Source organism: Doryrhamphus excisus, chromosome 2, assembly GCF_030265055.1.
Source record: "Doryrhamphus excisus isolate RoL2022-K1 chromosome 2, RoL_Dexc_1.0, whole genome shotgun sequence".
Lineage (NCBI taxonomy): Eukaryota > Metazoa > Chordata > Actinopteri > Syngnathiformes > Syngnathidae > Doryrhamphus > Doryrhamphus excisus.
In genome coordinates this window covers 13,516,808-13,531,931 of record NC_080467.1, presented here as the reverse complement: position 1 = coordinate 13,531,931, position 15,124 = coordinate 13,516,808, and the positions used below count along the sequence as shown (strand labels likewise).

The 15,124-nt window shown below is 42.0% G+C and overlaps 1 long non-coding RNA gene across 3 annotated transcripts in view; it reads right to left on the bottom strand.

The window, feature by feature from the left end:
- Positions 1–14,917, bottom strand: part of LOC131119937 (uncharacterized) — a 47,250-nt gene extending 32,333 nt beyond the window's left edge. For all 3 annotated transcript variants that reach the window (XR_009126617.1, XR_009126616.1, XR_009126618.1), the window contains exons 1-2: positions 14,788–14,917; positions 14,133–14,199 (exon numbers count right to left, since the gene is read on the bottom strand). This is a non-coding gene — a long non-coding RNA (uncharacterized LOC131119937). The remainder of the gene's footprint in view (positions 1–14,132; positions 14,200–14,787) is intronic.
- Positions 14,918–15,124: the final 207 nt, after the last annotated feature.

Genomic DNA, 15,124 nt, shown 5'->3' with positions numbered 1-15,124 from the left:
ACATTTTTTTGAGTCTACCCATTGACTTTTTTGTTCAAAATTATTTTCATACTGCATCCAACCTCTGCGGCAAATGTACGCTATGAGCAGCCTTGCTTATGCAATCCAACCAAATTCAAAGGGAAGGATTTAAGAGATCTTTTTGTTAATGTTTTGACTGCCTGAAACGGCTTAATTAGACTAATGTTTTTTCCGACTGCAAAAATTACTTAGGTTTTCATTTTCAGTTTCAGTTTTCGACTGACCTTTCGGAAGAAATTCATGACGAAAACTGTTTTTGTCGTGACCCAAAGAGAGTCACCAATATGCTCAGTTGTGCTAAAACATGCGAACCCACCAACCATTATTCCTAGAAAAAAATTTCAGAACTCGAAAAAATATTCTGATTCAGATTATGGTGACACACACAAAGGTGACAAAGTGTGTTGACAGCTATTCAGATAATATTAGCTGTGATGTGTTGAATTCATTTTCACTGGATAGTAAATCCATTCATGCAAGCTGAACACTGACTACTCTGAAACATATATATCATGTATTTCAGTTTCATTTCTAGACAGTCATGAAATGGTTACAGAAATGTAATTTTATGTTGCATGAGACCACATGGAATAAAATTCTGCTAAAAAAAAATGCACAAAGAGTCTCCACACACATTTTTCATTCTTTTCCCAGAATACAATTTTCATTTTGTTTGCTTGGTTTTGCCATCGTCCACTAACTTTCCCCCACCTATACGTTTTTCCCTCGTCTCCCTTCAGCCTTCATATACAGTATCTCCCCCTTGGTCGCTTCCTGCCTTGAGGTTTCTGACCTCCAACGCAGGGACATTCAAACCTCACACTCTGAGCTTGGCCTCTGGTTGATATTGTAATGAGACTCATCCCTAAGCCTCCCCCTTACTCCGATCTTTCCCGGTACCCTTCCTCACCTCCTCTGCTCCCCGAGCCCCAGAGTGGCTCGCTCGATTCTGTTTCATCACACATCAAACACGCTTGACGCTCTCCATGCGGGCAGGACCCAGAGACCGCAACATCTGCACAGGGAGACGTGCGGGGGTATGTGTATGTTATATGTGTGTGTGGGGGGGGGGGGGGGGGGGGTGACTCTGGCCTCTGAGGGGTATGTGTGGGGAGGACACGGCGTGCAACGAGCAGATGTCACCGGGACCTGAACAGCAGGCTGGGGGGGTAAGCCGCAGGGAAAGAGAAGGAGAGAGGGAGCCACCCCTGCGGCCCAGCCTGGGGAAGAAGGAGAAAGGAGATGAACCAGAGTCTCTCCAAACACTCCACCTCTGCTCACCTTGCAGCCCGGCTCCCCCGCATGCTCCATGGTTTGACAGTACAACAACATAATTAGTCACCTCGGTGCTAATAACCTAATCATTGCCTGTCTGTGTGTGCTTTCCTTCAGTTTCAATGTCCTCTACAGGCACTCCCCTGAGTCCTGATGAGGAGGCGTAGGAGAACAATTACCTTTGTCTGCCTGCTCCCAGTGGCAGGAGGAGAGCCAAGCCTCTGATCCAGACCAAAGCAAGGACCTTTTTTTTTTAATGGCAAGCAAGAACCTGCTCTTTGGAGAGGGTCACCGTTGCGCTCACATCCATTAACACCGCAGGTATTTCATCACTCCCTCCTTCTGGCAGGCAGGAGCTGCGGAGGGACTATGATCAGCCTGAGATGAGCACAGATGCTGACATTCCCCCAGTTAGTGAAAGTGGCAATCGGGAGCTTCCGCTGTCAATGAGTCATCAAAGGGCTTGTTGGAGAACAGCTGTTGACGTCAGTGCACTTCCACAAGCATTAACCCCCATTGAAAAGTGTGGTTTCTTTCTCCTGAATTGCAAATGCACTTTTCAACTGCATGGGCAACATGCACTTCTCTTAGGTCTTACAAATTATATCTGTCTTCCAAGGATAGTTTTTTTCCTCAACTTTTAATAGATCTCCAAGGACAAATTTGAAATGTTGAGCAGGACAGTGAATGGAAATTACTTGTTTTTCATTCATTACTGCCCTCAGCTCGACAGGAACGCACAGCACTGCCATTCTTTTGAATGAGTCCGGTACAGCAGATAGCGAGTGTGCCAAAGCAGGCTGTGGCAGGAAAAAAAAATCTACCATCTGCTTGTATTTTTCTCGCCACAGTGGAAGGCAATGCGATCCGCTATTGTACTGAGCTTGCTAGTCGTATTAATCAGACGGATATGAGGAACTAGGACATCATACTGATACATTCGATAACATTAATAAGTAGCTGAGACAACCAATCATTCAAAACACGCTCCAATGAGGTGAGATAACCCATACTTCCCTGTGAAGTTAATGGCTTCTCTTCACTGTAAACAAACATTCACTGTTTTAGCGGAATAAATGTTGCATTCTAGATGCACCACAAAAACACATTCAACCTTATCAGCCACCTGAAACACCAGCATCACTATGATGCCTGGGGTTTTGAAAAGTGCAAAATCTTTGCCGGCGACAACTCGAGTGCTAGAATGATCTGTGATTTCATCATGGGTATGATGGTGGTGGATGACCTGATCTTTACCATCGTTGAAGATACCAGCTTTACTCGGCTATGTTTGAATAAATTTGCCTATCTCTGAAAACTACAAAACGTTTGACAATGCAGAGCAAAGAATAATACATAATGAAAGAGGAAAGAAAAATATATTTCCCCCAAAAATAGATACAGTCTTTAAATTAGACATTAGCATCGAAACGATGGGTTTCAGAAGGCGTGGTAATAGTGCCCCTTTGTGATGTCACAGAGGAGCGGGCATTATATGGGCATGACTGTAAGCCAGATAAGCTTGCAGCTCTGCTTCTGTGTTTATGTTGCTAGCGATAACTCGCAAAAAGTGTTTTTTGGGTGTAAGGGAAGGACATGTTTGTTTACAATTCCTAATGGAAGATATGTTGCACAGGCACAAGTGATTGGCGTTCCTGATTCCCTGTCAGCAAAAAATATATATTTTTATCTATCAACACCATTTCACACTGGACTGTTTTGTGAACATGGGTCAGTATGCAGCTGGACTAGCCGACAAACTGTTGCAGAAGTCAGACGCCTTTTCAACGTTACTTGGTCGTGTGGAAGAGTCAGATGAGCCAGCAGTAAGTAACAACTTATCAGTGTCCTGTGTTTATTTTGTGTAAGTCATGGAACTAAAGTGGCTGTCTGTGTAGCAATATAGAGTGTGCATACAGGGAGCGGGGTTGCTAATAGCTGTTTCCCACCCCAATTTTCCCACCCGTTTTTTTCTGGAGGAACTTCGGATCGGATTCGGGAGCCAAAACATATGGCTGTATGTTGAAAATGGACATTTAAAAAAAATAAATCGCCGCTTATTATCAACTCCTACACTGTTTAACAACATCTATAAAGTTGGGTTCGCAGGTAGCGGCACAAACTGGAAGTCCTAAGCACTCGGAAGTGTGACCAACCACAGCAAAGTGGGCGTGCTTGGAGGCAGGCCGTGGATGGAATAAATTATAACAGACTGTTTTCGCTGAAGCATGAAATCCAAAGAAATACAGCTGGAATAGTTGCAAATTGTGGAATATTTAGACAGCTTTGTGGGTTATTGTATGTAGCTGCTCTATAGGAGTCCACAACTTAATACAAAGGGCCAGAAAATGAGCATAATAGCCCCTTTAACCATGCAAATGGGGCGACATGGTATCTTAAAAATGAAAAGACAAACAATGCCATATAATGTCCATTGCAAGCTTTTGCACCATTTCAAATTTTGTCAAGGGTGACACTTTGGCTAGGACTGGCATGGAGCTGTCAGCTGTTCGACCTATTATATTACCTATTTCTGTCCATGTATATGCTTCTCTGCAGCACAGGAAAGATGGTATTTGCCATTGAGCCGCCATCATAATTTAGTCTCATGTTTTCAGTTTGTGAAGTTCAGCACCCCTGCTGTGCTCGTTGCTGACAGCTGTTGTGTCGTCATCTTTATTATGCTGATTTCTCTGAGCCAAACAGCTGTTTTGTATGTCACACTGAATCACTGGCTCGTCCATACCACTGACACTCGAGTGACACAAGGATTGCACCTTTGAATGATGGCGCAGTTACTGCTTTAAACTGATAATGTAATCCACAGTGTACTAACAAAGATCTGATATCAATTCTTCATTTTAAGTGGGGGTTGTTAGTGTGGAACACTCGGAAAATGCACACCCATACTTGCGTATATAAATTAAATCTCACAATGAATAAAACATCCAAACTTGATGTGCAGGGATTTTTAACTACAAAGACAAGCGTCAAAGCAGACATGGAGAAAATTAATCGCTGCAGCCAGCAACAATATTTCTCCTGTAACAAACTGCCGCAAATGAATATCACTGGCAAGTGCATCGTCGGCAGTAGACTTTATTAGATGAGCTGAATGCATTGCTTTAGCTTGACGGCAACGTCACTGCACTTTATCACAGTGCGAGTAATGAGAGATAACTTCCCAGCATCTGTGGGAAGCCAGCGCTGTACCACAACCCCTATGCATTTTTTATCAGCCGCAATTACTCAGGGCTTGTTGATATTTCCCCATTCGTTTCATTTGGGAACATTTGCATCAGAAATCCGGAGGCCTGCTGCAGGGGTAACTGGGCTGCGCTGCTATAAATTATCAAGCTACAACTGTCCAACTATTTATTTTATGGAGGATTTGCTAATGGTCAGGCCGCAGCGTTAGAGGTCAGCTGGTTGTTTTTGACATTTGTCTGATAACATCTCACCTCCATGACTGGGTTATCACAGTTAATGATTCCTGGGTGAGAACTTTGATAGAAACAAAAGGCTGTCTGCTCAAAACTACAACAACTTTTACCGCAATTTGCTGCAAAAGTTTGACAGTCAGTGTCAAGGAATGCCTGTCTCAATTTCAGTGCAAGTAAAACAAAACAAGCATTTTTTTTTTCTACTCGGCAGCATGAAGCTCCATAACGATGGTGGCGGAGTGCTGCCATTTTTCAAGAGTAGGAGAACAACATACGACAGCCCCTGCAATAAATGGTGCACTCATTCTAATCATCCAAAACGACACTCACACAAAAGATATGTGACAATTTAGAATACAGTGGGGACATCTAAGTTGAATGCTACTGTGGTTGTATAATTTGGAATCTCAAGCGGGTGAAATACATCACAATACAGCCGTCCCTCGTTTACTGCGGTTAATTGGTTCCAAACTCGACTGTGATAAATGAAGTTCTGCAAAGTAGGATTCAATATTAATGAATGGAATATTGTGTAGTTAGCATAGAAAGCCTGTTTTATGGACTTTGGAAATGTTTTTCACATTATTAGAGCCCTGTAAACATGAAATAACACCCCTACAGTCACCTTTAATCTCTTATTACCTAATATAGTAGACATAATAAGCAAGAATAAGACATCGTAACTCACCATTAGCTTTGGGAACGTCCCTTGTTGTTGTTGCCGTCATTAGTCGAAGACAGCCCTAGTAAACATATGTATGTATGTAAGAGCAGCGAAATAAAATATAGCTAACTAAGAAACAACATGGCAAGGTTTTCAAAAAGGATACCACAAAAAAAATGATACCACTAATGAGGATAACAATGCATGGTCCCACATAGTCTATTTATATTCCATGCTCATATTCTCTATCAGTCTTAATTAGCGGCAGCTCTTTTCAGTTATCACTGCAGACTGGAGGCAATGATGAAGGGCTGGATATCAATGTCGCCCTGACAGTACAGAGCAGGATTGACAGGTATACTTCTACCCCTATCAAGGTGCAGAGTCCAGGGTGGGCGATTCCTGCTGTCTCACATTTGTTGTAATTGACAGGTGCTGAGAGACCTACTGGGGTCCTGATGGAGCTCTGCGCCATTTATGCAGATTAACACGTCAAAAGTACAAATGAATAAATAAACTCGTGAGCCGAATCAGGCATTTAGCCTGAGGGGATGCCGTCGTTAGTAGATTAAACAAAAATACTAATCAGAAAAACAATCCGTGACTGAAGTAGAGAAAGTCAAAAGATGCCAAAGCCTGGGGGTAAAGAGCTAAGTCATTGTAATTATTTAGCTACTGGAAAACAAAGATATGAATTTATAATCAACATAACAGTGACAGATGATATTTCTTCCATATATGCAGCATTATTAGACAGAAGGATGTCTGTTTTGATCAAAGACAACGTATTTGTCTTTCCACAGTTTGAACATATTGACATGTGGGTGAATCACATGTTCACCACAATGTAAATTGTGAAGCTCCCAACCACATTTGAGCCATGGGGACCAGATCACAAGAAAGGCACATATTCCCTCAGCAGACAGCCATTTCTGGTACCCAGGCTAGGCGCCTTGGGGGAATACTTTGGGTCAGTCTGCAGAAGAACGAGGAATAAGAGATAAAGAACAAACGGGACCCATGCAGCGTGTTTTTGACACTAAAAAGAAAATTCCACTTCCTTTGAAATCCAAATCAGCAGACGTAAGGTCTTCTCTCCAAACCCACGCCACTGCCCATGAATCAAACGCTCAGATGTGTGAACCAGAATTTCATGTTTTTTCAGCATCTGTGTATTTTTTTTTTTTTAACCTCGATTTGAACCTGCTTCAGGCTTGGACACAGCTCCGCTGTAAAAAGCTAATTCTGTTTAAATTGGCCTAAAAGCACCCAGTGGCTCTCAAACTGTCTCCTTCTCTGACCTTCACGCCAAACCCCAACCTGAAACGTAGATATTGATTTTTCAAGGTATCTGTTTATTCTTCGTCTGCGTACTTTCCCAGCTGCTTGGAGAGCAGTGTTTGCCCCGAGGCGATCAGCAGGGCTCAGCTTGTTCCAGTCTTTGATCATCGTTCAGCCAGAGGATTAACATATGCACACTCTCTTCCTCCCTTTTGTCGCTGAGCTTGATAATAAATCTACGGGCCTTCCTCTATCTTTCGCTCCCCTCCCTTGTTGCAATATGGGACGAGTTATGAATCAATCACCCCGCTTTACGCCTCGTGTCCGACATGGATGCAAATCACAGAGGGATCTGCGGGTAAAGCTCTGCTTATTAAAACCCGATGCCTGACTCATTACAACCCGCTCATGCACATTGCCTGTCGCCAAGATGAACAGCAGGTAGGGAGGAAATACGGCGACATTGTTGCAGATGAAACAGACCGGATTACCGATTTCTGCAAGAAAAATGGTTGTCTCAACTGAGACAGAATGTAGGCCTTGCCCACTTTTCCAAAGTTAAAAGACAATACAACGCTAATGGTGTTAATTACTGCACTGTCGTGGGGAGAAGAAACTGCCCATGCACAGATGAGGTTGTATTCAAGGTTGCTTAGCGCTGACAATAACCCCAGTTGGCTTTTTTAAAGGTTCAGGGATTGTGTGGTTTAACACTGGTAAGAACTTTCCAAGTAGGGCACTAAATAAATGCGTATGAGGCCTAGCTGGAGAAAGAGAAAGTGTGCCTATTTCCAGGCCGACAGGTGACTCTTTTCCCATTAAAAGCAACCTCTGTGGTTTCTCTAATGGCCACAGTTGAGATGCACCCTCATTGCTTTTTTATTTATTACTACCTAATTATAGCAGTGTGTCAGCTAACCAGTTCCTTGCCCTAAATGCCATAATGCTCTCATGGCTGAGCCACAACCTTATGTTTCCATTTACCCGCACACTGCAGGACACACACCGTTTTCCAAGCAGTATGGTTCCATTCCATTGTCAAAAACTGTGAAGGCAAATAATGTGGCCGTTCTTGGATGACCGAAAACCAGGGCCACTCGGCTCAGCCATGAGATGCTCAAATGGTACTTGAACTTTTACTTAATTTCAATACATTTAAACTATGCTTAAATGGCTTATTTACTATGATATAATATATTTGGTAATATGAATGCAAAGAGAATATATTATAAATATGGGTGTTATTCCGTGTTATTCCACATGTAAATGCTTCTGGTTGTGTTTAAAAATGCATTTAGAAGATTGTTTTCTATGCCACAAATCTAAGAAAAATATGCATTCATCCATCCATATGTGCTGGAGCCTATCCCAGCGGACTTTGGGTGAGAGGCAGGGTACACCCTGGGCTGGTCGCCAGCCAATCACAGGGCACACATATAAAAAAAAAATAATTCACACTAACATTCATACCGATGGACAAATTAGAGTCACCAATTAAATTCAGTTCCAGTTTACAATTTCACTAATTGTATTAGTCCAAAGTTGGCTGCACGGTTGTTTAGTGGTTAGCGAGCTGGCCTCACAGCTAGGAGATCGAAGTTCAATTCCACCCTTGGCCATCTCTGTGTGGAGTTTGCATGTTCTCCCCGTGCATGCGTGGGTTTTCTCCGGGTATTCCGGTTTCCTCCCACATTCCAAAACGGTTAATTGGAGACTCCAAATTGTCCATAGGTATGAATGTGAGTGTGAATGGTTGTTTGTCTATATGTGCCCTGTGATTGGCTGGCAACCAGTCCAGGGTGTACCCCGCCTCTTGCCCGAAGACAGCTAGGATAGGCTCCAGCACCACCTACGACCCTCATGAGGATAAGCGGTAGAGAATGAATGAATGAATGAATGTATCAGTCCAAAGTTTACTTGTTTGTAATATGTTTGGGATGTTTGTGCCACATAGAAATGTGCAGCTTTCCAAAATTGCATAGTTGCAAGCCTTAATTCATTGGACTCTTACTTGTAAATGTATTACGACTAACCTGTTCTTGTTGGCATTAAGACGTGACATTTTATCTGACTATTCATCGTGATTTCCTTTTTTATTACATTTAAAGTCATTCAACATTGATGACAAAACGCTGTATGACATAGGTGAGTAGTGTAGCGGCATGATATCGCATAGTTGCCTACACAGCCTGGTTTCATGTACCATGAAATTGTCTGACTTTGTGGAAACATGACTGAAGTTGTTAAAGTTCCTCTCCTCTCCTGCTTAGCCCACCCAGAATGCAAAAGACGAGGCAGACGAGGATTGCATGCATTGAGTAAAAGAATACCATAACAACTTGACTTCAGGACTAGCGGGACAAGGCAAGGGTGGGGCGAGTTGTGAGGGGGGGTCTGCCAGGTGCCAGGAGTGGAGGTCCTATTAAAAACCTGAACCGAGCTCGTCGGACAAGCTACGTCCTCTCACCTCGGAAAAAACAACAACCCCGCTGACCCCGACAGAGAGACAATCAGCCGTGCTTCTGCTCAGGGTGAAGGCGGCAGTGACCCGACGTGCCGAGATGAGGCTGGTTCTACACACTGATGAGCGTTTTCGCAGGCATCAAACGTGCCCCCCCCCCTCTTCCCGAAGACCTGCCAGTGCTGCCTTGTCTCCTGCTATCTGCTTTTATTTGAGGGTGATGCGGGCAGATGGATCGGCAAATATCGATCACGGCGTTCTGCGTAAAATTCTCCCACCAGGTTTGAGAGGTGATTACAAGCCTGGGGAACCAGCTGATGCAGACTGTGTGTGTGTGTGTGTGTATACATTCGGATTTCTTCTAACCCACCTGTCAGACAGGCTGAGAAAAGCAGCCCTACATTCTTTAGTTTGAGTGTTTCCAATCATCTGTGGAAGAGAGAGACATCTCTGCAGAAACATCCAGACAGACAGGCAGCAACACAGAAAATAAAGAATGAAGAACAATGCATGTAGAACCCAATCATTGGAATCCTGATGATTTGGACGCCTCCCCAACCAGCCCTCATCTCCTTGTCTGCCTTCTGTCGGGGCCTCACAACAGGATCGGAGGGAAACTGATTCAAAAAGGTTTGCATTAGAAATGGCCCGTTATTAATTAAGCTGGTGGGGTGGGTGTGTTTTTTGACAGGGGCTCCCAAGGCGGTGAGCAGCGTGGATCTTGGCGCTGACCCGGCCCCAGCAGGGGTAGGGACTGTGTGGCTTTGAGGCGGTATTGATAGAAGAAGGGAAAAAGGGGGGGATGGATGGTAAGAACAAGAAGGGGGGTGAGGCTGGCTTCATGCCGACAGCTAGGCCTGCCACGTCTGCGTGCCCGCTTTGAAGTGTCACCTTGAGGGAAGAGCCGATGGCCGCGAAGCCGGGAGGGCGGGAGCGGCGGAGAGGAGTGGCATGCTTGGCATCGCCAGACATGGTGCTTTAATATTGCATGGGCTCCCGTCCATCTCTCTACACACTCAGGACATTCCTTCTGCTTGATTCAGATTGAAAGTAGATCTTTGTTTTGTTTTTTGTTTTTTTTAATTTTCCACCCCCCTCCTTCTCCTCCTCTCGCCATGGAGCAGCTTCAACACCTGTGCTGGTTTTGTGCTCGTTCTTGCCTGAACAAATGTCAAGCGCTGCCGTCAGAGGAACTTTACAAACCCGCTGCATTATGGCAGCTGACAGTGTTGCATTTTAGCCCGACATACGGCTGCTGGAGCCTCACCAAAACAATAGGTCCTTCCAATTATAGGCCAAGTACACGCTTACATATATCAACTTATAGACAGCTGCTTCCCCTGAGATGCTGCTCCTCTAAACTAGGCAAAAAACATAATTTACTGCTTTGATAGAGATTTGATACATACTATTCCATATAGTAAGGCGGCACGGCAGTCCAGCGGTTAGCGCGCAGACCTCACAGCTAGGAGACCAGGGTTCAATTCCACCCTCGGCCATCTCTGTGTGGAGTTCTCCCTGTGCACTCCAAATTGTCCATAAGCCCGAAGACAGCTGGGATAAGCTCCAGCACCCCCCGCGACCCTCATGAGGAAAAAGTGGTCGAAAATGAATGAATGAATGAATGAATGAATGAATGAATATTCCATATAGTACACACAACATAAAAATACAGCCAGATATGACGGTATTTTATTGTATTGACTCTAAAGCTTGTTTGCATACTCTTTTTACTATTCGTAATTGAGGCACAATGCTCACTTAAATGACTTGCAATGACAATATACGTAGGTACGCTATGTTCATCATACATGCATCTAAAAAAATATTTTAGATTTCAATATATTTTGGATCCGGTTAAAAGAAGAATAGGCTGCACGGTGCGCACATCTAGGAGACCAGAGTTCGATTCCACCTTCGGGCCTCTGTATGGAGTTTGCATGTTCTCCCTGTGCATGCGTGGGTTTTCTCCGGTTACTCCGGTTTCCTCAAATATTCCAAAAACATGCTAGGTTAATTGGCGACTTATAATTGTCCATAGGTATGAATGTGAGTGTGAGTGTGAATGGTTGTTTGTCTATATGTGCCCTGTGATTGGCTGGTGACCAGTCCAGGGTGTACCCCGCCTATCGCCCAAAGACAGCTGGGATAGGCTCCAGCATGCCTGAGACCCTTGTGTGGATAAGCGGTATAAAAAATGAAATGAAATCAAAGTAAATAATAATAATAATGGAGGCACCTGTTAGTCATTCACTGGTGGTGGTACTCTACATCTGTAGACACAGCTGCTCTGTGGTAGTCTGACAGAAAAGTGGCTTCCAACCACCACCATTCACTCATACACCAGGGAATAAATAAGCCTTTTGTTTCAGCACCACATTGTACACTTCAATAAATAAATATTTTCGCCTTCATTACTTGTCTTTCAAACGACTACTTACATCACGTTAACCGAGACTAAACTTATTCCTTTGCAGTTGTGCATGTTTGCTTGACCCGCCGCAATCTGCTACGCAGCACAAGAATCAAACATGCCGTCAGCTTGAGGAGGTGCACGAGAGGCAGTTTATCAACGCAGCCTGCTGAAATGAGGTGTTTTGAAGGCGAAAAAAAAAACACTGAAAAGAAAAGAAAAACATTCACACTGCCTGCACTTTCTACCCACTTTAACAAGCGTCCCAGTTCACAAATAGCAGTTTTAACTCCCTGATTAGCACTGACATCTGCAGCCTTTCATCTCTCCCTCCATCTTGTTTTTTTAATCAGATTAACCCAAACGGGCATCCTTTAATGGCCTCTTTTTTTAGGAAAGCTGAAAGAGGAGAGATAATTAAAATAATTAAACCACTGGGACCGGTCTGTGAGCGCTCGTCTTCTTTCTTTTCTTCTCGCCTTCAAGTTTGAATTCCTTACTTATTCAAGAGAGAGACAGACTCATCATCCTCACTTAAATGCATTCAGTTGACTCTCGGCGGTCCAATTGTTTTTTTTTTTTTTCTCCCGCTCCCTGCAAAGCCAAGAGCCAATGTAGGAACTGATGTTTAGGTGTATGTCAGCCGTTTCAACGTGGAAGTAGAGGGGGTTGGGCACTTTTCTAAACAGCCTTTATGGAGCATGTTTATTCAGTCTGCATGTTTTGCATGAGCCTGAAGAGTTGGAGGAAGAAAAAAAAAAAGGGGAGAAAGTATGCTTTGCTTTAATGATTATTTATTCATGGACTTTTAAGCTTTTAATGAGGACAAATGAAGCCGTTTTCCAGAGTGTCAGTATGTAGTATGCATACCAAAAATATTCTTGTTTAGCATTTCTTTTCTCCGTGAGGAATAAACACCAACATTTAAATATAAGTAGCATTTTGGAGTAGATCAGTTTATCTTGATCTTGCATTAATATACAATCCGAAACAACTTTTTTCTAATTAAAGCTACAGTACATTCATATATTTTGATTGTTGACCACTAGAAGCAAAACCTTTGACGGTTCACATGTTCCATCTTCTTCCAAACCTTTAACTTTGAATCAGTAACCTGCTGAATTTCGGATATTTTTTGGCGTATTCTGACACTGTGGATACATACATTTGCATTATGGAAAAATTCCAGAAAATAAGGTAATATTGGGGAAATGAGTGTTCTTTCTTCATGAAGGTTAAAATACGGCCCCCAAAAATGTAGTCATTGCTTAAAAAATATATATTTTTTGAATGTATGACAATAATAAGTCAACTACCAATGTAAAAGCTAAAGTATCAGTGTTTTAACGCTGCAGAATCCTTTAATTTTTCTGTACCTTAACCATCATTACGTGTCAATCACATGTTTAATTTGGCATAGCTTTTAACCCGGATGCAACCCATTTATTATCCAGGCTTGGGACTGGCGCTGGGCATATCTAAAAACCGGGAATTGAACAACCCGCACCGTCTGTACAGAACGCAGCAGCATACAGTATATTCTACTTTTCCCAGTCAATTATTTAAAGCCGTATAACTAACACCGATTCATATGAGCTCATGTTGTACGTCTGTAACTTCTAACTTCTACAGGCTGAGTAAAAAAAAAGTAGGTTATACGGACGTCTTGAGTTATATTTTGCATCATAGGTGTACGTACAGAATATTGAATATTATAATTACACGTCTTCAGATGAATTCAAAACTTTACTTCCTGTCAAAAAGAATCTAATGAATTCTTGCATGAGGGTTTTACCGAGAGCACCTCCGCATAGCTCAGCCCCAACTTTACACAAGCTTGGATGTCTTTTTCCCAACCCCTCATATATTTTCACTTCATTCAGATCATTTTCACAGGGCTTCATTTCAAGTTGGCACACACAAAAAAAGGAGAAAAAAATCCCTATGCTGGAAATACTTAAGATTTATATTTAAATTTGCATGGAATCTTTGAGAACATTGAGGAGCAATTTCACATTTGCACTGACATCTAATTTCTCAAGTAGTGTCTGAAAGCACAAATTGCCATGGATTCCCTATGTGCCCAATTATACTGCATCAATTTCCTTGACCTGGTGGAATGCTGGTGAATTAATCATAACACTTTTTTTTGGACTCTCATAAAACACATATGCCGCCGTTTGATAAAGTAATCATACGTGGTTGGTTATGCTCACAAAAAAATAATTCGGATTTTGTCTCAGAAGCAGGATGAGCGCACCAGCGAGGCCTGATTGGCGTTTGAGAACTGGTTACAAAAGACAGAACACATCCGTACACAATGTTTTGGGTTTTTTTGCGGGGGTATTGTACATTTACATATTTATGCACATTTATCTAAACAATTGTATAACATATTTTATAATTTTGTGTTAATATGATTCAAAGAAATTAGTAATACTATTTTTTTTTATTCATAAATGTGTGGGAAATAAATAAATAACATAAATTTCAGGTGACATATTAATTTTCATTTAATCTAGAGCCATAGTGGGTGAAATAATCATCAACCATTATGAGCAACATCTGACTTACCTGACTGTCTTCACCTGTTGAGGCCAAATATTGACGTCCGGGGTTTATGAAGCAACAGTGCCCTCTGCTGGAAGCAAAGCATACAACAATTAGCTTCTGAATACAAAAATGACCAGCTGGTGCATTCAATGAATTTTAAAAAGGCATTTTTTTTTAAATACAGTCGGGAAAAATATAATATATAGTTTAATGATATTGGTGAAACAACACGATTTCCTTGCAAAATGAACTATATCATGATGTTTGGGGGATTTTAAACATCATATGTTTTACATATAAACAACACATATTTTGAGATTGGACCTTAGCGGTAGAAAATGAATGAATGAATGAATGAATGGAAAGTAAAGTCTTGTTATGTCTATGGTGATTAGCATACATAGACTAGACTTTAAAAATACCACTGCCTTGTAGTTCGGCGTACTTTTCCTAAATAAAATTATATTACAATCATTGTTACGCATTTTCGTACATGGACAACAGGAAAATTGGTTTCCTTGCTCTTGCTATGCTATGCTGGGCTAGCAAGAGCAAGAGTTGTTTATGCTATGCTATAGCAGACTTTTACGTTCACTCGATTAAAAAACGTCATATTCGACCAAATAATGACTACTAAAAGATTAAGAAAACAACAAAAATCACTCATTTCACTCACCTGTGCGTGTTAATTACACTTGCAATGCACAAAATGAGAACGTAAAGGCAAGCAGGAGTCGGGTGTTGATCCTATTATCGATACGAAAGGTATTAAGTGTCAATGCTATACTGATAGCATGAGGAACTCTTCGTTTTTGTAGGCTAAATAAATTATTTTTTTTATCAAACAACAAGGTGTAATAAAAGGGATAACTGTATTACTTTGCTCTGTTTATGTAGTTAAACAACAAATTAATTCAATGACTGTATTGGATCGATACCAACATTTGCAGCATCGACACCTCAATGCACACCCAAAGGCCAAATTGCTAAAGAAAATAAACAAGAACAAAAAA